This window comes from Thalassophryne amazonica, chromosome 5 (genome assembly GCF_902500255.1).
Source record: "Thalassophryne amazonica chromosome 5, fThaAma1.1, whole genome shotgun sequence".
Lineage (NCBI taxonomy): Eukaryota > Metazoa > Chordata > Actinopteri > Batrachoidiformes > Batrachoididae > Thalassophryne > Thalassophryne amazonica.
The window spans coordinates 112,458,204-112,483,259 of record NC_047107.1 but is presented as its reverse complement, the minus strand read 5'-3'; positions in this window follow the sequence as shown (position 1 = coordinate 112,483,259).

Sequence of the window (25,056 nt, the reverse complement as noted above, 5' to 3'; positions counted from 1 at the left end):
GTTTCTTGTTACCTAATCACCACCTTCTCTAGGTGTTTCCGTTCACCACTCCCTCGCCAGTTTGTTGAACTTGTTCACCTACTTGCCTCCTTGTCACAGTCCTGTTTTTTTGTAGCCATGTTTCTGATTCTGCTCTGATTGTTTTTGACCGTTCCTTTTGCCTCAGCCTTGATAACTTTGTTTGTTTGTGCCATTGGACCCTGCTTTTTTATTACTACGTCTCCACCTAGCACCTGTTACCGCTGTCCCACTGACTACCTACTCGTGTACCCTACCTTGGCTCTAATTAAAGATCATGTCTTCTTTTATGCTTGGTCTGAGAGCCTGCATGCTGTGCCCACCCAGTCTCTGTGCCATGTATCCTCGACACACCCGGGCTAAAAACAATTTCTAAAGATTTTTGTGGCGACAAAAAACCATGCACAGTTGCAAAGTCAGAGGTGGGAACCAGCCTGTCTTACATCTATGTGAGCCACTCAGAAGTTACTAAGGAGCTCTCAGCCAATGAAACTGAGTAACTACCTGCTGGTTGTCTGCCAGCGGAGGAGACCGCAGTCTCCTGTGACTGTTTTGGGGTGGGGGAGGGGCCCAGAGGTGGAGAAATACATGCTTTCATATCAGCCTCTCCAAAAGTCTTCAATAACACCAGGAAAAGTCGCTAAGATTTCGCACTCGTCACTTTATTGAAAAAAGTCACAATAGGGGTCCGAACAATTGCTACATTTAGTGACAAAGTCGCTAAGTTGGCAACACTGCACTGCAGCGGCTTAGTAGCACCTCTTACAGTTTGTAAGTGATGCATTCAAGGAACCTCTATAACCTATGTGAATTATAAAGACCTTCAGGCAAAGCATTTACTGCATAACTGCAGACAATAACCTGGACTACACTAACAACACCTAATAATTTACTTAAATTAAATATAAAACAAAGTTTTAGCATTTTGCACAGCAATATATTAAGACCTTAAAAAGTTAACTTTTGAGGTTACAGATTAATTCCTTTTTGTAATATTCCACAAATTATTCACACACCACAGAGTCAGAGCTGCGTCAGTCACAGTCAGTCAGAGCTGCGTGTCGTCAGAGCGAGCTGCAAAAAGTTTGTACCTGAGTTTTCAGAGGTGGTGTTTGTAGTTGCCATCTGCCACGCCGGTGTTTGCCAACCCGGACAGTGGGAATACCACCTCAACCGGCAACTTAGCCCGCGACTGGACAGCAACAACGTCCGAGGCCCGCTCAACGTGGTGAATTCACTGAGGCCACGCGCTGCGTCATTAGAGCCGTGCGTCACGAGTGCCGCTTCCCCGAGGCCTCGTGCAGCCACCGCGGATCCATCAGCGCGGAAACACCGAGGCCGCGCGGCACCAGCGCAGTGCAGATCCATCCCGGTGACAAACAACGCAGGCTGTTAACATCGGCGATCGACAAGCTGCCCATAAGCCGACCATGGGGCCTAAGAAGGTTCTGACAGCGGAGGAAGGTGACGATATTAAAAAATCTCTGGACTTTCTATCAGAGGAGATTTCTGTTGTGAAGCAGCAACAGAAATCAATCATGGATCTGGTGGAGGAGGTGAAGGCATTACGGCTCCAGAATGCCGAGAAAGACCGGCATCTGGTGCAGCTGGAAAATAGAGTGGCTGAATTGGAGCAGTACACCAGAATTAACGACGTCATCATCACAGGTCTTCACATCAAACCACGGTCCTACACACGGGCGGTAACAGATGAGAGCGGAGGGGAGCCCAGTGAACAGGAGGTCAGCTCTGTGGAAAAACAGGTTGCTGATTTCCTCCTATCTAAAAGTATAGAAATGGATTTAAATAACATTGAAGCGTGCCACCCTCTGCCCCGGAGAAATGACGGTGATAAACGAACCGTCATCATGAGATTCATCAACAGAAAACACAAAACAGCACTGTTAAAACAAGGAAGAAAACTGAAAGGGACAAACGTATTCATCAATGAACATCTCACCAAACGGAATGCCGACATCGCCAGGAAAGCACGCTTCTTGAAGAAACAGGGAAAATCCAGCACACATGGACTTCAAACTGTAAAATATTCATCAAACTGAACGGATCACCAGAACAAGCAAAAGTCATGGCAATAAGGAACATCGAGGAGCTGGACAAATATGAACAATAGTGTTTCTTAAAGTGAGGATCTGGACAAATATGACCAATAAGGTATGAGGACACAAACACATCACAACACCATGACACAGACCAGAGGAACCTATTCATCTACTACCTATTCATCTACATCTGGAGACAAGAAGGATATAACTCAAAGGATTGCTGATCATGGAAAGTAGAACTGAGAACATTTAAATACACAGACCACAATGTACTGGACTTGGAGCACGATATAGACCCGGACAATAATTTCTTCTCAAATATCAATGACAGTTGTTGCTATTATACAGATGAACAGTTTAATCGGATCATTAAAACGGATAACAAATTATCAATAATCCATTTCAACAGCAGAAGTCTATATGCAAACTTTAACAACATTAAGAATATTTAAGTCAGTTTAAAAAAATATTTAACATAATTGCTATATCAGAAACATGGATCAATGAAGATAAAGGAATGGATTTTGAACTGGATGGATATGAATTAATTGTGTAAACAGAAAAAATAAGAGTGGAGGAGGAGTGGCTGTGTATGTGGATAAGAACATGGATTATAAAATAGTAGACAATATGACAACTGTGATTGATAACTTATTAGAATGTATAACTATTGAAATATGTGAAGAAAAAAGCAAAAATGTATTAGTCAGCTGTATATATAGAGCACCAGGATCTAGTATTGAAACATTCACTGACTGTATGGGAAAAATGTTCTCAAAAACTAATCAAAAAACTGTGTTCATTTGTGGTGACTTAAATATTGATCTGCTCAATCCAAATAAGCATAAAATAACAGATGAATTTATCAGTATAATGTACAGTATGAGTTTATATCCAAAAATCACCAGGCCAAGCAGAATTACATCCCATAGTGCTACCTTAATTGATAATATATTCAGCAATGATATTGAGAATAACACTGTGAGTGGATTATTAATCAATGACATTAGTGATCATCTACCAGTTTTCATCGTTTATAATAGAAACCATCGGCGGAATCAGCCAGAGGAGAAAATAAAATACAGGCGAGTGCGGACAGAGGAAAACATGAACACACTAAAGAAGGATTTACAGGAGCAAAACTGGGAAAAGGTATACAATGAAAGTGATGTTGATAGTGCATATGAAACTTTTTACAAATATTTACATCATTATATGATAAAAATTGTCCAATTAAACAAGACTACAGAAAACAAAAATCCAAGCTCGACCATGGATGACGAAAGGGTTACGAAATGCATGTAATAAGAAAAATACACTGTATAGAGAATTCATAAAACTAAAGACTAAAGAGGCAGAAAATAGATATAAGAAATACAAAAATAGATTAACTAATATTATACGGGTATGTAGGAAGGAATATTATAGTAACATATTATATAATAACAAAAACAATATTAAAGGAATATGGGATATATTAAATAGCATTATCAAAAATGGTAATAAAAAACAGAGTTACCCTCAGTATTTCATTGATAATAATGTCAAGAAGGAAAATAAGGATGAGGTAGTCAACGGTTTTAATAATTTTTTTGTAAATATTGGACCAAGCTTGGCAGAAAAAATTCCCGATTCCCAACCTGAGGATTGGGATAATAATCTCATAGAAAGAAATCCCTGTTCAATGTTCCTCACAGCAGTGGATGGAAATGAAATTATAGACATTGTGAATAATTGTAAATATAAACATCTACCGATTTAAATGAAATTGATATGGTGGTGGTAAAAACAGGTCATTGAATGGATTGTAGAACCATTAACATACATCTGTAACTTATCATTTCAAACCGGTAAATTTCCCAATCAAATGAAAATAGCTAAGGTTGTGCCGCTGTATAAGACTGGGGATAGACACTACTTCACAAATTATAGACCTGTTTCTTTGCTTCCACAATTTTCCAAATTATTAGAAAAGTTATTCAATAATAGATTAGACAAATTCATAAATAAACATAAATTACTTACTGATAGTCAATATGGATTCAGAGCACATAGTTCAACATCACTTGCATTAATAGAATCAGTTGAGGAGATTACAAACGCCATAGACCACAAATTACATTCAGTTGGAATATTTATAGACCTTAAAAAGGCTTTTGATACAATTAATCATGACATATTAATCAATAAACTTGAACAGTATGGGATTAGGGGGTTGGTGTTGCACTGGGTGAGAAGCTACTTAAGTAACAGAAAACAGTTTGTGAAGTTGGGGGAATATACATCATCATGCTTGGACAATGCTTGTGGCGTCCCACAGGGGTCAGTATTGGGTCCAAAACTGTTTCTAATTTATATAAATGATATTGTCAATGTTTCCAAAATATTAAAATTAGTATTATTTGCAGATGACACAAGCATTTTTTGTTCAGGGGGGGATTTGCAGGAGTTACTGAGGAGGATCAGTATAGAAATGGGAAAATTGAAAATATGGTTTGACAGAAACAAATTATCATTAAACTTAAGTAAAACAAAATACATGTTATTTGGCTATTGTAATACAGAAATACAGGTTCAGTTACAAGTCGAGGGGGTAGATATTGAAAGGGTACATGAAAATAAGTTTCTGGGGGTGATAATAGATGATAAGATAAACTGGAAGACTCATATAAAACATATACAAAGTAAACTGTCAAGAAGCATTTCAGTTCTAAACAAAGCGAAACATATTCTGGACCACAACTCACTCCGCATTCTTTACTGCTCACTGGTTTTACCATATTTACAGTACTGTGCAGAGGTATGGGGTAATACTTATAAAGGTACAACACAATCACTATCAGTAATGCAGAAAAGAGCTATAAGAATTATTCATAATACTGGCTATAGAGATCATACAAAACCACTATTTTTACAATCCAAATTCTTAAAATTCACAGACTTGGTTCATTTTCAAACAGTACAAATTGTGTATAAAGCAATAAACAATTTACTTCCAGCAAATATTAAAAATATGTTTTTTAACAGATCAGGGGATTACAGTCTGAGGGGGAAATTTAATTTAAAGCATCAGTGGGCACGAACAACATTAAAAGGTTTCTGTATTTCTGTCTGTGGGGTGAGGATGTGGAACAGATTGGGAGTGGGGCTCAAGCAATGTCCAAGCATGAACCAGTTCAAACAGCGGTACAAAAATATGGTTTTTTCTGGGTATAGGGAGGAGGAAGGGTAATGAGGGTTAGGGTGTTTTGTTTTTTGCTTCGGCTTGTAAATATATAGTATTTTGTATGTAAGTAGGTATGTGTAGGTGTATGTTTATGTTTGTGTATATATGTATATGTGTATATATGTGTATGTATATGTGTATGTATGTTGATGTGTGTATGTATATATGTATGTGTATGTGTATATATATGTATATATATATATATATATTGATATCAGTTTAGGTGTGTAGGAATCTATGTGTATATGTGGCAAAGGGTATTACTGGTTGTGGGGAAGAAGGGGTAGGGATAAATAAGCTGATGCTTCACCCTACCCCTTTTCGGACATGTTGGGTACACAGTAGGAACTTTTTTGTTGTTGTCTTTACTGATCTATCTTGTAATTGTTGTTGTATGAAATGTTCGAAATAAACAGTTTTCATTTTCATTTTCATTCATTTTCATTTTCATTTATCTGTTTAAAACCAGATGACTGTACTTAAATAATACATCTCTTGCTGTCAATTTTTGCTCCTCATAAAAGATAAAACATCTGATTTGTCATTGTCATTGCGTTAATCAGCAAAAATTTTTAATTTTTGAGGGCAAGTTCTTTTGCGGTGCATTGTTACCAGAGGTGCTGGAATTTTTCCATCAACCTCTCATTGTAAACAGTGGAACATCCGGTTTTCCGGCTGCCACTTATAGTCGACATGAATGCAGCATGAATATGGCCATCCCATTTGGCATTCTCCAACCACTGGGGTCCTCAACAGAAACGCATGTGCTGGATCATGCACAGATATACAAACACACCACATGGCCAAAATGTCATAGCTGATGCTCCCAAACAAGGTTTCATCAACTGTAATACATCTTATGAAAATACCAGTGTAGCTATTTTTATGTGAGAACAGAACAAAAAACTGAAAGCGAAAAGCTCAGCACAAATGTGCCATAAGAACAAGATGACTGACATGGAAACAACACTGTGGATGTAACGTACTCAAAGTAGTAATCAAAGCCTCAACTTAAGAAACTGCTACAAACAGATACATTATGGATCTTTGAACTAAGAACACAGTTCAGACATGTATTTTGTTTTAGTTGGGGTGTTTCTGTCTTTGATTGTTTAATTTGATTGTTCAAAATTGATTTGTTAGTCCTAAAGATGTGGCTGTCTTGTTCAGACTGACCTAATTATGTAAGTACCTAGTCTACTTTCTTAACTCCACCTGTGACAATTACCTCTAATTTCCGGCAGCTGACATAAAGCTTGATATATATGAGCTGTAACTTGTTTTTACATGACATGAAGCTGAAATGAGTGTGAAGCCTGTTTGTTCATGGATTTTTGTTGTTTAATCTTTTGCACAGCTATGTGTCATGACATTTTTTGACTGTTCAGAATGTTTCTGAAAAACCAAGATTGTGTGGACACAAGTACAACAAGTACTTGACAAAACAATATTAAAATGTGAAAGATTGGGACAAATTGCATTCTAACAAAGGGCTGGGAGACGAGAAGTAACACGGTGATGAACACACCTCATTACACCAACAGATTTGTGTATGTTTTGATTTATTTATGGTTAAACCAATCACTGTTTTCTTTCCAAATTCTCTAAACTTCACAAGAATTTTGCCATTGGCTTTGATATGCCTTAAAGCCAAAGGCAAAATTCAAAGTTTTCTAAGTTAAGGTAACTAAGTTTTGACAATACGAAAAAAAAAACATAAATACTCATATCGTTTAATGACAGGAGGAGTAATAGTACAACTAAAACCTACTCTTCCAAATACCCCTTGACTGGACCCTATTAAATCCCTCCCCCTAAAAAACAGAACCTGCTTTGCAGCATACTTTTATGATTTTATAATAACACTAAGCCAAACAAAACAAAATGTGCTTTCAAATATAAAGTCTATAAATTAATAAAACAGCAGAGGGTTACAAAACTAAAGCACGACAGACAATTTAAAACTTGAAGAGGCACTCTCACTGATGAGCACACCTGCTTCTAATTCATCATCAAGGCAGTGCCCATTAACCATCCAGCAGGTGGCAGCAGATCTGAAAGGGTTTTTTCCCAAATAATGGAGATGACAGCATGCATTGTTTTTGAGTTATTCTGTTAAATGAGAGGGGATGGGCTCATTCAATCAATAATTCATTCAGTCAGTTATCTATTCATTCACTGCATTTTAGATGGCATGTGCCTAGTTATTTCCCAAACCTAGGGATAATGATGGTCCAAGAACTGAACCCTGAGGGGCCCCACAGATTTGAGCTTTGTTTTAATAGCAGCCCTTTTTACAAACTAAATTCTACTGGAGACATAATCCTTAATTATTTGTCAGCAGTGTCATGCAAGTCCCTCCGGCTGCTCCCTTGTTTTCACTCTGGGTTGCCACAGCAGATCCAAGGTGGATTTGCATGTTGATTTTGGCACAAGTTTGATGCTCTTCATGACACAATTCCACATTACAGGGAGAAATGGGCAGGGTTGGGGTTTGAACCGGGAACCTTCTGCAGTGAAACCAATTAAGATAACCACTTGTCCACCACCTCTACCTACATTTGTCAGCAGTGTCATAAAAACCTGTTTTATAGAACTTTTCCAAACAAATACAGCTAACTGTGTCAAGCACTATTTACAAAAATATCACAGGTACAGTTATCGACTGCAGAGGTAACTTTGTCAGATGAGTTACATCAGTCATTTTACAAAAAACATGCTGATTTTTTTTTTTTTTAAATAACTGGAATCTAGATGGTAAGTCCCTTTTGGCTGCTCCCACTCGGGGTCACCACAGCAAATCCAAGGTGGATCTACATATTGAATTGGCAGGTTTTATGCCGGATGCCCTTCCTGACACAACTCCACATTACATGGAGAAATGTGGCAGGGGTGGGATTTGAACCAGGAAACTTCCGTACTGAAACCAAGTGCATTAATCACTTGGCCACCACCTAGATGATACCATTCACCCTTTTACTCAATTGGTGCTCAATTGAGCCGCAAACAAAACACGCCCCACGGGGAAGCCTCCTCTGTCTATTCGGTGGTCTGAATGTGGCCCTGCTCGTGTCCATAGCTTCGTCAGCAGGGGGAGCTGTCGCCACGCGGGATGTAGAGGCCATGGAGCGTCGGAAGGGCGGACCTTTTTCGGACCCGGAAGGAAGAGGGATGGCGCGCACCCGGCCACGCCCTTCGTCTCGTTCCCGACGGCGTTCTTCCAACCGATTGTCTAACCGTATAACAAGATCGATAAGCCCATCTAATTCCCGCAGTTCATCCTTGGCCACCAGGTGCTCCTTCAGGACCGATGATAGTCCGTTTACGAAGGCGGCGTGGAGCGCAGCATTATTCCAGCCGGACCTCGCAGCCGCGATGCGGAAGTCGACTGCATAAGCGGCTGCGCTCCGGCGTCCCTGTCTCATTGACAGCAGCACAGTTGAAGCGGTCTCTCCCCTGTTATGGTGATCAAACACTGTTCTGAACTCCCTCACAAACCCAGTGTACATGTGAAGGAGCCGTGAATTTTGCTCCCAAAGCGCCGTAGCCCAAGCGCGTGCCTCTCCCACGAAGCAGAATAATCACATAAGCTATTTTACTAGCATCTGACGCATACATGACGGGACGTTGTGCGAAGACGAGCGAACACTGCATGAGAAAGTCCGCGCATGTCTCCACACAACCTCCGTACGGCTCAGGAGGGCTTATGTATGCTTCAGGGGATGGTGGGAGGGGTTGTTGAACCACCACTGGAACACTCATATCCTGCACACTGTCAGCAGGAGGAGGAGCTGCAGCAGCGCCCTGAGCGCTCGCCGCCACCTGCGCGGAGAGAGCCTCCACCCTGCGGTTCAGGAGGATGTTTTGCTTGGTCATTTGATCCAACCGAGCCGTAAAGGCGGTGAGAATGTGCTGCAGCTCACCAATCACGCCTCCTGCAGACGCCTGCGCTCCCTGCTCTCCCATTGGTCGTTCAACACCCGGGTGACGCCCCTCGGAGTCCATGACGCTGGCCGAGATATCCTGTTGGGAAAGTGTAGTGACACGGACCCACAACAGGGGGCGTAAATGAACGGACAATAGAAGGAGTTAAATTTGAACACTTTACTGTTGTGAATGCCACAACCAAACACAGCAGATTACAGAATGAATATAAGTCAATCAATAAAGGTGTCATGTGGGCAGGCTCGACGATAGGAGACGCCCGTCTGGAGACGAACCGGAACCACACGATTTCCACCGCCACCGAAACCGAGGGATACTGGAGCCGCCAAGTCCCGAAGTCCCCAGGTGGCCACCGTCTCAGCGTGTCGGATCTGGTACTGCTGGCGGAGAACAAAGACAGTCAAGTGTGGGTGTGTGTACACCCCGTAACAATAATGGTGGGAATTCCACCTCCACCTCTGAAAATATGAACACAGTCTTTTACAGAACCTGAACAGTCACTTGTCTCACTGATCGTGAAGGGTGCGATCCGTCACCCTGTCATTACCGACCAGCTCAGCTTCCCGGTGACACAAATGACTGAAACCTCCTGTACAAAGATCAGAAACACACAGTGCAGTACGGCACAGATTAAGGGTGAGAATATTACCTCTCGCAGAAGTCGATATCTCGGCGATGTGGTGGAGGTGTCATCCTGCTTTTATCCCAGGTGAGATGCAGATGATCGGTGACAGCTGTCATAGTTGATGAGAGACAGCTGTCACCTCGGCTGTTCCTGTAGGTGGCAGCGCCCTCTTGTGCCTGAAGCCCGCACTTCAGGCAGGGCACCCTCTGGTGGTGGGCCAGCAGTACCTCCTCTTCTGGCGGCCCACACAACACTTTGTTTTTGTGCAAATATTTGCTCATTTTGAAATGGATGCCTGCAACATGTTTCAAAAAAGTTGGGACAGGGCAACAAAAGACTGGGAAAGTTGATGATGATTGGGTATAAAAGGAGCATCCCCAAAAGGCTCAGCCATTCACAAGCAAAGATGGGGCAAGGATCACCACTTTGTAAACAACTACATCAAAAAACAGTCCAACAGTTTAAGAACAATGTTTCTCAATGTTCAATTGCAAGGAATTTAGGGATTCCATCATCTACAGTTCATAATATAATCAGAAGATTCAGAGAATCTGAAGAACTTTCTACACGTAAGTAACAAGGCCGAAAACCAACCTTGAATGCTCGTAACCTTCGATCCCTCAGGTGGCACTGCATTAAAAATCGACATCCTTGTGTAAAGGATCTTACCACGTGGGCTAAGGAACACTTCAGAAAACCATTGTCAGTTAACACAGTTCGCCACTACATCTACAAGTGCAAGTTAAAACTCTACCATGCAAAGCGAAAGACATACATCAACAATATCCAGAAACACTGCCCGCCCTCTCTGGGCCCGAGCTCATTTGAAATGGACAGATTTCAAATTGTTTGTGGAAATCATGGATGTTGTGTCCTCGGACAAAAGAGGAAAAACACCATTCAGATTGTCACCAGCGCAAAGTTCAAAAGCCGACATCTGTTATGGTATGGGGGTGTGTTAGTGCCCATGGCATGGGCAACTTACACATCTGTGATGGCACCATCAATGCTGAAAGGTACATCCAGGTTTTGGAGCAACACATGCTGCCATCCAAGAAACGTCTTTTTCAGGGACGTCCCTGCCTTTTGGGGATCCTGCTTTTATACCCAATCGTGACACTCACCTGTTTCCAATTAGGCGTTCTTTGAGCATTCATCAACTTTCCCAGTCTTTTGTTGCCCAGTCCCAACTTTTTTGAAATGTGTTGCAGGCATCCATTTCAAAATGAGCAAATATTTGCATAAAAACAATAAAGTTTATCAGTTTGAATATTAAATATCTTGTCTTTGTGCTGTGTTCAATCGAATATGGGTGGAAGAGGATTTGCAAATCATTGTATTCTGTTTTTATTTACATTTTACGCAACGTCCCAGCTTCATTGGAATTGGGGTTGTAAATAAAACAAAGGCTCTTCAAACAACAACTATTTTATTATTTCAAGAACCTTTCCCATACGTGCAATGATCCACACCAGAGAACATTTGTGCGCTGTCCCAGGGAAAATGCACGTCATGAGGAACGGAAAGACACTGCGGTGTGAAACGGTGGATGATTTTCTTTTCTTGCCCGCAATAACAGACGATACTCCTTTAGCGACTTTAATCAGCAGAAAAGTGAGTCACGATTGACATCTTTAAATGGGTTTGACTGAGGTTGATGAAAAAAAAGATCCTTTCTGGAGGTTGATTTTGGACCCATTGCGGGTCCACAATCAGTAATGATCATTTCTGATGAACAGAAATGACCATTTTCCCATTATATGCCCTTGGAAACAGCATAACGGCCTAACTGCTGTGTAATTTTTTCATGCAGCAGTGTAATGGGCCGTTACTCTATTATAATACTGGTGAGAACACTGATGTTCATTGAAGTCAAGAAAGAGCAACTACAAAGTGAGTACTGGCAAAACAGTTTATTTTCATGCTGAGGTGACAGGGGGTTGTTGTTGGCAGCTGCTGAAAGTACCTAATAAAGTAACTAGTAATCTAACTTACTTTTAAAATTGAGAAATCAGTAAAGTAACTAAGTTACTTTTTCAAGGAATAATCAGTAATCAGTGATTGGATTACTCTTTCAAAGTATCTGTGGCAACACTGATGGTCATGAGGATTGGGAAATGACGTCCAGAACTACATCGCGGGTATAAGAGGCCGAAATGGGTTTCCTCAGGTGAGTGGCTGGGGTCTTCCTTAGAGATAGAGTGAGAAGCTCGGCCATCCGTGGGGAGCCTGGAGTAGAGCTGCTGCTCCTTCACGTTGAAAGGAGCCAGCTGAGGTGGTTGGGTCATCTGGTAAGGATGCCTCCTGGGTGCCTCCCTAGGGAGGTGTTCCACGCACATCCATCTGGAAGGAGACCCCAGGGAAGACCCAGGACTATGTGGAGAGATTATATCTCCACACTGGCCTGGGAACACTTCAGGATCACCCACTCAGAGGTGATTAATGCAGCCCAGGAAAGGGAAGTTTTGGGTGCTCTGCTGGAGCTGTAGGCCCTGTGACCTGATCATGGATACGCGGGTGAAGATGAGTGAGTGAAGATGCGTGAGTGTTCTGTTTTAATTTTGTGAGTCAGTGAAAAAAACATTTAACACCCTGTCAGGTTTTGGCCCTGTCCAGGTTCACGGCATCATTTTCCCCATTTCCTTTACCCACTGCCTGCCCCCGTCTTGGTTTAGTAGTTTTTATTTCTGTCATTTATTTAGTCTAATTTTAGTTTGGTTCTTTTCTCCCTTTTCTGTGTATTTTACTTTGGTCACTGGTTTTGTTTTATGCTTATCATTTATCTTCAGTGTTTTGTATTCTGGGTATGTTTCTTTAGTTTTTGGTGGTATTCTCTGTTTATCTTGATTTTGTGTTCTGGCATTAATTGCATTATCTGTTCTACTGTAGTCTCAGGTTTTGTTTTCTGTTATTCATTTAGTCTCAATTTTGCTTATAGTTTGTTTTGCCACTTTGTTATCTTTAGTTGTATATTTTGCCCATTGCCAGTTCCAATCAAGTTTTGTCTTCATATTTACTTTCTGATGGTTCACTTTTGAGTTCTTATATTTATGCTTAGTGTGATTCTTTTCATATTAGTATTTTATTCTGCCCTTGGTTTTTGATTATCTTTGTTCTCATTTACCTTTGTCCCATTTGGTTGTTTTGTCACTTCACGCTCTTGCACCTGCTCTTGTGTCTTTGTCACTCTCTCTCTCTCCCTGCTTCTGTCTGCTTAGTGTTTTCCTTCCTTCACCCTCTTGCACCTGCTCTTTGCTCATCTTTGTCCTTCTGCCACAACCCCTTTCCAGAATGTTCTCCAGCAGTTGTTTCTTGTTACCTAATCACCACCTTCTCTAGGTGTTTCCGTTCACCACTCCCTCGCCAGTTTGTTGAACTTGTTCACCTACTTGCCTCCTTGTCACAGTCCTGTTTTTTTGTAGCCATGTTTCTGATTCTGCTCTGATTGTTTTTGACCGTTCCTTTTGCCTCAGCCTTGATAACTTTGTTTGTTTGTGCCATTGGACCCTGCTTTTTATTACTACGTCTCCACCTAGCACCTGTTACCGCTGTCCCACTGACTACCTACTCGTGTACCCTACCTTGGCTCTAATTAAAGATCATGTCTTCTTTTATGCTTGGTCTGAGAGCCTGCATGCTGTGCCCACCCAGTCTCTGTGCCATGTATCCTCGACACACCCGGGCTAAAAACAATTTCTAAAGATTTTTGTGGCGACAAAAAACCATGCACAGTTGCAAAGTCAGAGGTGGGAACCAGCCTGTCTTACATCTATGTGAGCCACTCAGAAGTTACTAAGGAGCTCTCAGCCAATGAAACTGAGTAACTACCTGCTGGTTGTCTGCCAGCGGAGGAGACCGCAGTCTCCTGTGACTGTTTTGGGGTGGGGGAGGGGCCCAGAGGTGGAGAAATACATGCTTTCATATCAGCCTCTCCAAAAGTCTTCAATAACACCAGGAAAAGTCGCTAAGATTTCGCACTCGTCACTTTATTGAAAAAAGTCACAATAGGGGTCCGAACAATTGCTACATTTAGTGACAAAGTCGCTAAGTTGGCAACACTGCACTGCAGCGGCTTAGTAGCACCTCTTACAGTTTGTAAGTGATGCATTCAAGGAACCTCTATAACCTATGTGAATTATAAAGACCTTCAGGCAAAGCATTTACTGCATAACTGCAGACAATAACCTGGACTACACTAACAACACCTAATAATTTACTTAAATTAAATATAAAACAAAGTTTTAGCATTTTGCACAGCAATATATTAAGACCTTAAAAAGTTAACTTTTGAGGTTACAGATTAATTCCTTTTTGTAATATTCCACAAATTATTCACACACCACAGAGTCAGAGCTGCGTCAGTCACAGTCAGTCAGAGCTGCGTGTCGTCAGAGCGAGCTGCAAAAAGTTTGTACCTGAGTTTTCAGAGGTGGTGTTTGTAGTTGCCATCTGCCACGCCGGTGTTTGCCAACCCGGACAGTGGGAATACCACCTCAACCGGCAACTTAGCCCCGCGACTGGACAGCAACAACGTCCGAGGCCCGCTCAACGTGGTGAATTCACTGAGGCCACGCGCTGCGTCATTAGAGCCGTGCGTCACGAGTGCCGCTTCCCCGAGGCCTCGTGCAGCCACCGCGGATCCATCAGCGCGAAACACCGAGGCCGCGCGGCACCAGCGCAGTGCAGATCCATCCCGGTGACAAACAACGCAGGCTGTTAACATCGGCGATCGACAAGCTGCCCATAAGCCGACCATGGGGCCTAAGAAGGTTCTGACAGCGGAGGAAGGTGACGATATTAAAAAATCTCTGGACTTTCTATCAGAGGAGATTTCTGTTGTGAAGCAGCAACAGAAATCAATCATGGATCTGGTGGAGGAGGTGAAGGCATTACGGCTCCAGAATGCCGAGAAAGACCGGCATCTGGTGCAGCTGGAAAATAGAGTGGCTGAATTGGAGCAGTACACCAGAATTAACGACGTCATCATCACAGGTCTTCACATCAAACCACGGTCCTACACACGGGCGGTAACAGATGAGAGCGGAGGGGAGCCCAGTGAACAGGAGGTCAGCTCTGTGGAAAAACAGGTTGCTGATTTCCTCCTATCTAAAAGTATAGAAATGGATTTAAATAACATTGAAGCGTGCCACCCTCTGCCCCGGAGAAATGACGGTGATAAACGAACCGTCATCATGAGATTCATCAACAGAAAACACAAAACAGCACTGTTAAAACAAGGAAGAAAACTGAAAGGGACAAACGTATTCATCAATGAACATCTCACCAAACGGAATGCCGACATCGCCAGGAAAGCACGCTTCTTGAAGAAACAGGGAAAAATCCAGCACACATGGACTTCAAACTGTAAATATTCATCAAACTGAACGGATCACCAGAACAAGCAAAAGTCATGGCAATAAGGAACATCGAGGAGCTGGACAAATATGAACAATAGTGTTTCTTAAAGTGAGGATCTGGACAAATATGACCAATAAGGTATGAGGACACAAACACATCACAACACCATGACACAGACCAGAGGAACCTATTCATCTACTACCTATTCATCTACATCTGGAGACAAGAAGGATATAACTCAAAGGATTGCTGATCATGGAAAAGTAGAACTGAGAACATTTAAATACACAGACCACAATGTACTGGACTTGGAGCACGATATAGACCCGGACAATAATTTCTTCTCAAATATCAATGACAGTTGTTGCTATTATACAGATGAACAGTTAATCGGATCATTAAAACGGATAACAAATTATCAATAATCCATTTCAACAGCAGAAGTCTATATGCAAACTTTAACAACATTAAAGAATATTTAAGTCAGTTTAAAAAAATATTTAACATAATTGCTATATCAGAAACATGGATCAATGAAGATAAAGGAATGGATTTTGAACTGGATGGATATGAATTTAATTGTGTAAACAGAAAAAATAAGAGTGGAGGAGGAGTGGCTGTGTATGTGGATAAGAACATGGATTATAAAATAGTAGACAATATGACAACTGTGATTGATAACTTATTAGAATGTATAACTATTGAAATATGTGAAGAAAAAAGCAAAATGTATTAGTCAGCTGTATATATAGAGCACCAGGATCTAGTATTGAAACATTCACTGACTGTATGGGAAAAATGTTCTCAAAAACTAATCAAAAAACTGTGTTCATTTGTGGTGACTTAAATATTGATCTGCTCAATCCAAATAAGCATAAAATACAGATGAATTTATCAGTATAATGTACAGTATGAGTTTATATCCAAAATCACCAGGCCAAGCAGAATTACATCCCATAGTGCTACCTTAATTGATAATATATTCAGCAATGATATTGAGAATAACACTGTGAGTGGATTATTAATCAATGACATTAGTGATCATCTACCAGTTTTCATCGTTTATAATAGAAACCATCGGCGGAATCAGCCAGAGGAGAAAATAAATACAGGCGAGTGCGGACAGAGGAAAACATGAACACACTAAAGAAGGATTTACAGGAGCAAAACTGGGAAAAGGTATACAATGAAAGTGATGTTGATAGTGCATATGAAACTTTTTTACAAATATTTACATCATTATATGATAAAAATTGTCCAATTAAACAAGACTACAGAAAACAAAAAATCCAAGCTCGACCATGGATGACGAAAGGGTTACGAAATGCATGTAATAAGAAAAATACACTGTATAGAGAATTCATAAAACTAAAGACTAAAGAGGCAGAAAATAGATATAAGAAATACAAAAATAGATTAACTAATATTATACGGGTATGTAGGAAGGAATATTATAGTAACATATTATATAATAACAAAAACAATATTAAAGGAATATGGGATATATTAAATAGCATTATCAAAAATGGTAATAAAAAACAGAGTTACCCTCAGTATTTCATTGATAATAATGTCAAGAAGGAAAATAAGGATGAGGTAGTCAACGGTTTAATAATTTTTTGTAAATATTGGACCAAGCTTGGCAGAAAAAATTCCCGATTCCCAACCTGAGGATTGGGATAATAATCTCATAGAAAGAAATCCCTGTCAATGTTCCTCACAGCAGTGGATGGAAATGAAATTATAGACATTGTGAATAATTGTAAATATAAAACATCTACCGATTTAAATGAAATTGATATGGTGGTGGTAAAACAGGTCATTGAATGGATTGTAGAACCATTAACATACATCTGTAACTTATCATTTCAAACCGGTAATTTCCCAATCAAATGAAAATAGCTAAGGTTGTGCCGCTGTATAAGACTGGGGATAGACACTACTTCACAAATTATAGACCTGTTTCTTTGCTTCCACAATTTTCCAAATTATTAGAAAAGTTATTCAATAATAGATTAGACAAATTCACAAATAAACATAAATTACTTACTGATAGTCAATATGGATTCAGAGCACATAGTTCAACATCACTTGCATTAATAGAATCAGTTGAGGAGATTACAAACGCCATAGACCACAAATTACATTCAGTTGGAATATTTATAGACCTTAAAAAGGCTTTTGATACAATTAATCATGACATATTAATCAATAAACTTGAACAGTATGGGATTAGGGGGTTGGTGTTGCACTGGGTGAGAAGCTACTTAAGTAACAGAAAACAGTTTGTGAAGTTGGGGAATATACATCATCATGCTTGGACAATGCTTGTGGCGTCCCACAGGGGTCAGTATTGGGGTCCAAAACTGTTTCTAATTTATATAAATGATATTGTCAATGTTTCCAAAATATTAAAATTAGTATTATTTGCAGATGACACAAGCATTTTTTGTTCAGGGGGGGATTTGCAGGAGTTACTGAGGAGGATCAGTATAGAAATGGGAAACATTGAAAATATGGTTTGACAGAAACAAATTATCATTAAACTTAAGTAAAACAAAATACATGTTATTTGGCTATTGTAATACAGAAATACAGGTTCAGTTACAAGTCGAGGGGGTAGATATTGAAAGGGTACATGAAAATAAGTTTCTGGGGGTGATAATAGATGATAAGATAAACTGGAAGACTCATATAAAACATATACAAAGTAAACTGTCAAGAAGCATTTCAGTTCTAAACAAAGCGAAACATATTCTGGACCACAACTCACTCCGCATTCTTTACTGCTCACTGGTTTTACCATATTTACAGTACTGTGCAGAGGTATGGGGTAATACTTATAAAGGTACAACACAATCACTATCAGTAATGCAGAAAAGAGCTATAAGAATTATTCATAATACTGGCTATAGAGATCATACAAAACCACTATTTTTACAATCCAAATTCTTAAAATTCACAGACTTGGTTCATTTTCAAACAGTACAAATTGTGTATAAAGCAATAACAATTTACTTCCAGCAAATATTAAAAATATGTTTTTTAACAGATCAGGGGATTACAGTCTGAGGGGGAAATTTAATTTAAAGCATCAGTGGGCACGAACAACATTAAAAGGTTTCTGTATTTCTGTCTGTGGGGTGAGGATGTGGAACAGATTGGGAGTGGGGCTCAAGCAATGTCCAAGCATGAACCAGTTCAAACAGCGGTACAAAAATATGGTTTTTCTGGGTATAGGGAGGAGGAAGGGTAATGAGGGTTAGGGTGTTTTGTTTTTTGCTTCGGCTTGTAAATATATAGTATTTTGTATGTAAGTAGGTATGTGTAGGTGTATGTTTATGTTTGTGTATATATGTATATGTGTATATATGTGTATGTATATGTGTATATGTATGTGTATGTATATGTATGTGTATGTATATATATATGTATATATATATATATATATGATATCAGTTTAGGTGTGTAGGAATCTATGTGTATATGTGGCAAAGGGTATTACTGGTTGTGGGGAAGAAGGGGTAGGGATAAATAAGCTGATGCTTCACCCTACCCCTTTTCGGACATGTTGGGTACACAGTAGGAACTTTTTTGTTGTTGTCTTTACTGATCTATCTTGTAATTGTTGTTGTATGAAATGTTCGAAATAAACAGTTTTCATTTTCATTTTCATTCATTTTCATTTTCATTTATCTGTTTAAAACCAGATGACTGTACTTAAATAATACATCTCTTGCTGTCAATTTTTGCTCCTCATAAAAGATAAAACATCTGATTTGTCATTGTCATTGCGTTAATCAGCAAAAATTTTTAATTTTGAGGGCAAGTTCTTTTGCGGTGCATTGTTACCAGAGGTGCTGGAATTTTTCCATCAACCTCTCATTGTAAACAGTGGAACATCCGGTTTTCCGGCTGCCACTTATAGTCGACATGAATGCAGCATGAATAGGCCATCCCATTGGCATTCTCCAACCACTGGGGTCCTCAACAGAAACGCATGTGCTGGATCATGCACAGATATACAAACACACCACATGGCCAAAATGTCATAGCTGATGCTCCCAAACAAGGTTTCATCAACTGTAATACATCTTATGAAAATACCAGTGTAGCTATTTTTATGTGAGAACAGAACAAAAAACTGAAAGCGAAAGCTCAGCACAAATGTGCCATAAGAACAAGATGACTGACATGGAAACAACACTGTGGATGTAACGTACTCAAAGTAGTAATCAAAGCCTCAACTTAAGAAACTGCTACAAACAGATACATTATGGATCTTTGAACTAAGAACACAGTTCAGACATGTATTTTGTTTTAGTTGGGGTGTTTCTGTCTTTGATTGTTTAATTTGATTGTTCAAAATTGATTTGTTAGTCCTAAAGATGTGGCTGTCTTGTTCAGACTGACCTAATTATGTAAGTACCTAGTCTACTTTCTTAACTCCACCTGTGACAATTACCTCTAATTTCCGGCAGCTGACATAAAGCTTGATATATATGAGCTGTAACTTGTTTTTACATGACATGAAGCTGAAATGAGTGTGAAGCCTGTTTGTTCATGGATTTTTGTTGTTTAATCTTTTGCACAGCTATGTGTCATGACATTTTTTGACTGTTCAGAATGTTTCTGAAAAACCAAGATTGTGTGGACACAAGTACAACAAGTACTTGACAAAACAATATTAAAATGTGAAAGATTGGGACAAATTGCATTCTAACAAAGGGCTGGGAGACGAAAGTAACACGGTGATGAACACACCTCATTACACCAACAGATTTGTGTATGTTTTGATTTATTTATGGTTAAACCAATCACTGTTTTCTTTCCAAATTCTCTAAACTTCACAAGAATTTTGCCATTGGCTTTGATATGCCTTAAAGCCAAAGGCAAAATTCAAAGTTTTCTAAGTTAAGGTAACTAAGTTTGACAATACGAAAAAAAAAAACATAAATACCTCATATCGTTTAATGACAGGAGGAGTAATAGTACAACTAAAACCTACTCTTCCAATACCCCTTGACTGGACCCTATTAAATCCCTCCCCCTAAAAAAACAGAACCTGCTTTGCAGCATACTTTTATGATTTTATAATAACACTAAGCCAAACAAAACAAAATGTGCTTTCAAATATAAAGTCTATAAATTAATAAACAGCAGAGGGTTACAAAACTAAAGCACGACAGACAATTTAAAACTTGAAGAGGCACTCTCACTGATGAGCACACCTGCTTCTAATTCATCATCAAGGCAGTGCCCATTAACCATCCAGCAGGTGGCAGCAGATCTGAAAGGGTTTTTTCCCAAATAATGGAGATGACAGCATGCATTGTTTTTGAGTTATTCTGTTAAATGAGAGGGGATGGGCTCATTCAATCAATAATTCATTCAGTCAGTTATCTATTCATTCACTGCATTTTAGATGGCATGTGCCTAGTTATTTCCCAAACCTAGGGATAATGATGGTCCAAGAACTGAACCCTGAGGGGCCCCACAGATTTGAGCTTTGTTTTAATAGCAGCCCTTTTTACAAACTAAATTCTACTGGAGACATAATCCTTAATTATTTGTCAGCAGTGTCATGCAAGTCCCTCCGGCTGCTCCCTTGTTTTCACTCTGGGTTGCCACAGCAGATCCAAGGTGGATTTGCATGTTGATTTTGGCACAAGTTTGATGCTCTTCATGACACAATTCCACATTACAGGGAGAAATGGGCAGGGTTGGGGTTTGAACCGGGAACCTTCTGCAGTGAAACCAATTAAGATAACCACTTGTCCACCACCTCTACCTACATTTGTCAGCAGTGTCATAAAAACCTGTTTTATAGAACTTTTCCAAACAAATACAGCTAACTGTGTCAAGCACTATTTACAAAAATATCACAGGTACAGTTATCGACTGCAGAGGTAACTTTGTCAGATGAGTTACATCAGTCATTTTACAAAAAACATGCTGATTTTTTTTTTTTTTAAATAACTGGAATCTAGATGGTAAGTCCCTTTTGGCTGCTCCCACTCGGGGTCACCACAGCAAATCCAAGGTGGATCTACATATTGAATTGGCAGGTTTTATGCCGGATGCCCTTCCTGACACAACTCCACATTACATGGAGAAATGTGGCAGGGGTGGGATTTGAACCAGGAAACTTCCGTACTGAAACCAAGTGCATTAATCACTTGGCCACCACCTAGATGATACCATTCACCCTTTTCAGGTTTCAAATCCTGCAAAACTTCGGAGAGGTCACCACGCTGCAAGATCTCAGTAACACTGAGAACTGCATTGAGATGCTCTGATCACGCTGCACTTTAACCGCTGCACACGGACAACAGTGTTAACATCGCAACATAAAACTATTTTTATATTGTGCCTAAAACTCTCATGAATATATTCTCTGGGTTTATAGACGTTGTTATTGTGTATGTTTTATGTAAACATGGGAGAATCACAGGCTGTCTCTCTGTTATTTTCAATGGGAGCTGCTGTGAGCTACGCTCGCTTCCTGATCATGTCGTTCTGGGGGAAAGTGAAGTTTGCTCTTTAACATCTTCATTATTGTTCTTTACAACACTGTTTGTCCTCTTTGTTCCAGACTAATATATATAATATGTCTGAAATTCGGTTTGCGTTTATTAAATTCCACGCAGATTAAACGTAGCAGACACGGATTATTTGTTATAATTGTTTTAGCAAGTTTTCAGGGTATCATGCAGCAGTCTCTTATTAACGTAACGAAAAGCATAAAAAATTACATTTTTGTAATATAATATTCATTTACAATTGTCATCGTGTGGATTCTCTATGTTGTTTTGACTGCAGCGACTCTCTGTCGCACAAGGGATTATGGGATACATGAAAACCCTGGATAAAATGATGATTTGATTCCCATTTGTGGCGAAGAGTCAAAGTGTCCCTGAGTGAGACACTAAACCACAAACCTGCTCCACATGCGTGGAACAACACAAACGCTGGTCAAGATTGTGCAAAACAAAAAAGACTAACTCTGAAAGATGTTGTTTTTAAACTGTCATGGAAAAATGAACCCTTGAATGCTCCTTGTTGTTTGACAATCTACTGATTCAACGCTGAGCTTATACTGCACAGTAAATAGTGCCTACACCAAAGACAGCAATTCTTGGAGGAACAAACACAGAAATGATCTATACTTATATTTTATATGGATAGATCTTATCCCAATACCATGTGCCCCCACCCCATCCCCACCCCAACTACAGGCCTGAAGTTTTCATCCACAGACGGGCTGCATGGAAAAATGATCAGCCACGGAGCTGAACACTGCTGCCCTCATAAATAAGGCCGAGGCAACGGTTGAGAGAATCTCCTGACAAGAAACATCTGAATGTCCATTTCCCTCTGTCCAAGCACAGGGGTGTAAATCACGTTTGCTCGAAGGACCGCAGCCTGAAGATGAGTGGAAAAAAAAAAAAAACAGTGCTCCAACACAACCTGTTCTGCCTCCCTGGAGGAAGGACCTGATGGTTGTACTGTCACTTTGGTACAGGTCCATTTGTTTCCTGCTGATGACTGCTGGGTAAACCAGTATTCTGCTGCTAGCAACTGAGTGGCTCAACAGGCCAAGCTGGCAGTGAAGGAGAGGGCAACAAACTCTTATCTGCAGGGAACAGAACAAGACAAAAATGACTGCCGGGGGCTGGCCAGAGGAATTCTGGAACCTCACACCTGCAGATAACGTCCTTCACAAAATACTGTTAGTGAAGACGTTCTGTCCCCAACAATCTACTCTCTAATTTATAACTCCTCTGGCTATCATCAGTAAGCACATGCTGAGAATTTATTCTCTTCCACTTCATGAGCATTGAATTTAATGCAAACATGTTCAATCTAACTTACATAAAATGAGGAGGTTTTTGAATAATGACTAGTAAGTCCCTTCGGCTGCTCCCTTGTTTGCACTTGGGGTCGCCACAGCAAATCCAAGGTGGATCTGCATGTTGAATTGGCACAGGTTTTACGCCGGATGCCCTTACTGACGCAACTCCACATTACATGGAGAAATGTGGCAGGGGTGGGATTTGAACCCGGAACCTTCTGAACTGAAACCAAGCGCATTAACCACTTGGCCACCACCCCTAGAATGACAGAAATGCTCAGTCACGTCCTCACTCACTCATCTTCATCTGCTTACTCCAATTAAGGGTCTCAGGAGGCTGGAGCCTATCCCAGCAGTCATAGGGCGTGAGGCGGGGTAAAGCCTGGAGAGGACGCCAGTTTGTCGCAGGGCTACATACAGACAAACAAACACATTCAAACCTATGGACACTTTAAAGTTTACAATCCACCTAACCTGCATGTCATTGGACGTGGGAGGAAGACAGAGGGAAGCCACGCAAACGCAGGTAGAACATGCAAACTCCACACAGAAAGGCCACAGGTGGGAATCAATCGAATGACCTTCTTGCTGTGAGACGACAGTCAGAGTGCTGCCCAGTCAGGTCCTTTATCCATTAAAATTTGAAAATGGAAATTCGGACGGGCAGCACGGTGGCTTAGTGGTTAGCACTGTTGCCTCACAGCGAGAAGGTTGTGGGTTCAATTCCCATGGCCTTTCTGTGTGGAGTTTGCATGGTCTCCCCATGTTTGCGTGGGTTTCCTCCGGGTGTTCCGGTTTCCTCCCACATCCAAATACATGCAGGTTAGGTGGACTGGAATCTTTAAAATTGTCTGTAGGTGTGTGTGTGGGTGTGTCTGTGTTTGTTTGTCTATTTATGGCCCTGCGACAGACTAGTGTCCTGTCCTGGGTGTACCCCGCCTTGTGCTCTATGACTGCTGGGATAGGCTCCAGTCCCCTGCGACCCTTAATTGGACTAAGCGGTAGAAGATGGATGGATGGATGGATGGATGGATGGATGGATGGATGAATGGAAATTGGGACACCTTTTAATTTAAAATCATCAATGCTACAACCACTAAATCCAGACTAATACAGATTAAAAAAAACATTTTCACCCACTTATTTGCAACTCATGTCATTAGGTCAGAGTTGCCATCTTTGTTGTCAAAAAGGGTTTGATCTGGTTGCTGTAACTCTGGTTTGTCAGTATTCTCTCATGATGAACCTTCTGGCTTGAAGGACAAATGGAGCGTTGGTGATGAGTATGTCACTGTGCTAATCAACATGAAGAAGGGTACTTTAGTCTACAGATGCCCAACAGCCCCAGAAAGACAGCTAAATAACTTTCAACAAGTGGGACATTTAACAAACATCTCCCTCCAAATTAATTCTCATTTTTTCTCGATAATGTTTGTTGATGCTAATTAGGCATGAGATTCAGTATGAAGTCAGAATCCATAACGTCTTCCCAAGGATTTGCTGACCTCAAAGACCAGAGACATGAATGTCACCGCTGAGATCATTGAGTCTCTCAACACTTCTACTGGTTACAGACCTCAACCATATTAGTCTGCATTTTCTTTCCACTGACCTCCACCATACAGGCACATGTCGATATGTGTGAGTGTCAGGAGTCTTACACAGCCAACAAAGACCAAGGTCCGAGTTTATTTACTTACCACAAAGCAGGAGAGTAACTTTGTTTGCAAGGACGCATGTACAGTATGCCACTGATGTGGCTTCACTGGGTAACATCATGCTGATATCCTTGCAGCCAGGTCAGGTTTGGGAGCAAATACAAATGCTGTATGTCACCACATCCACCACACCACAGAACTCCCAGATCCTACATAACAACCATGTGGGTAGACAACTGGTCTATCTGTAGCTCTCAAAAGTAGCCATTTATCTCCCGCCATGCCCCATTGGCCTCTTCCAGTTGATG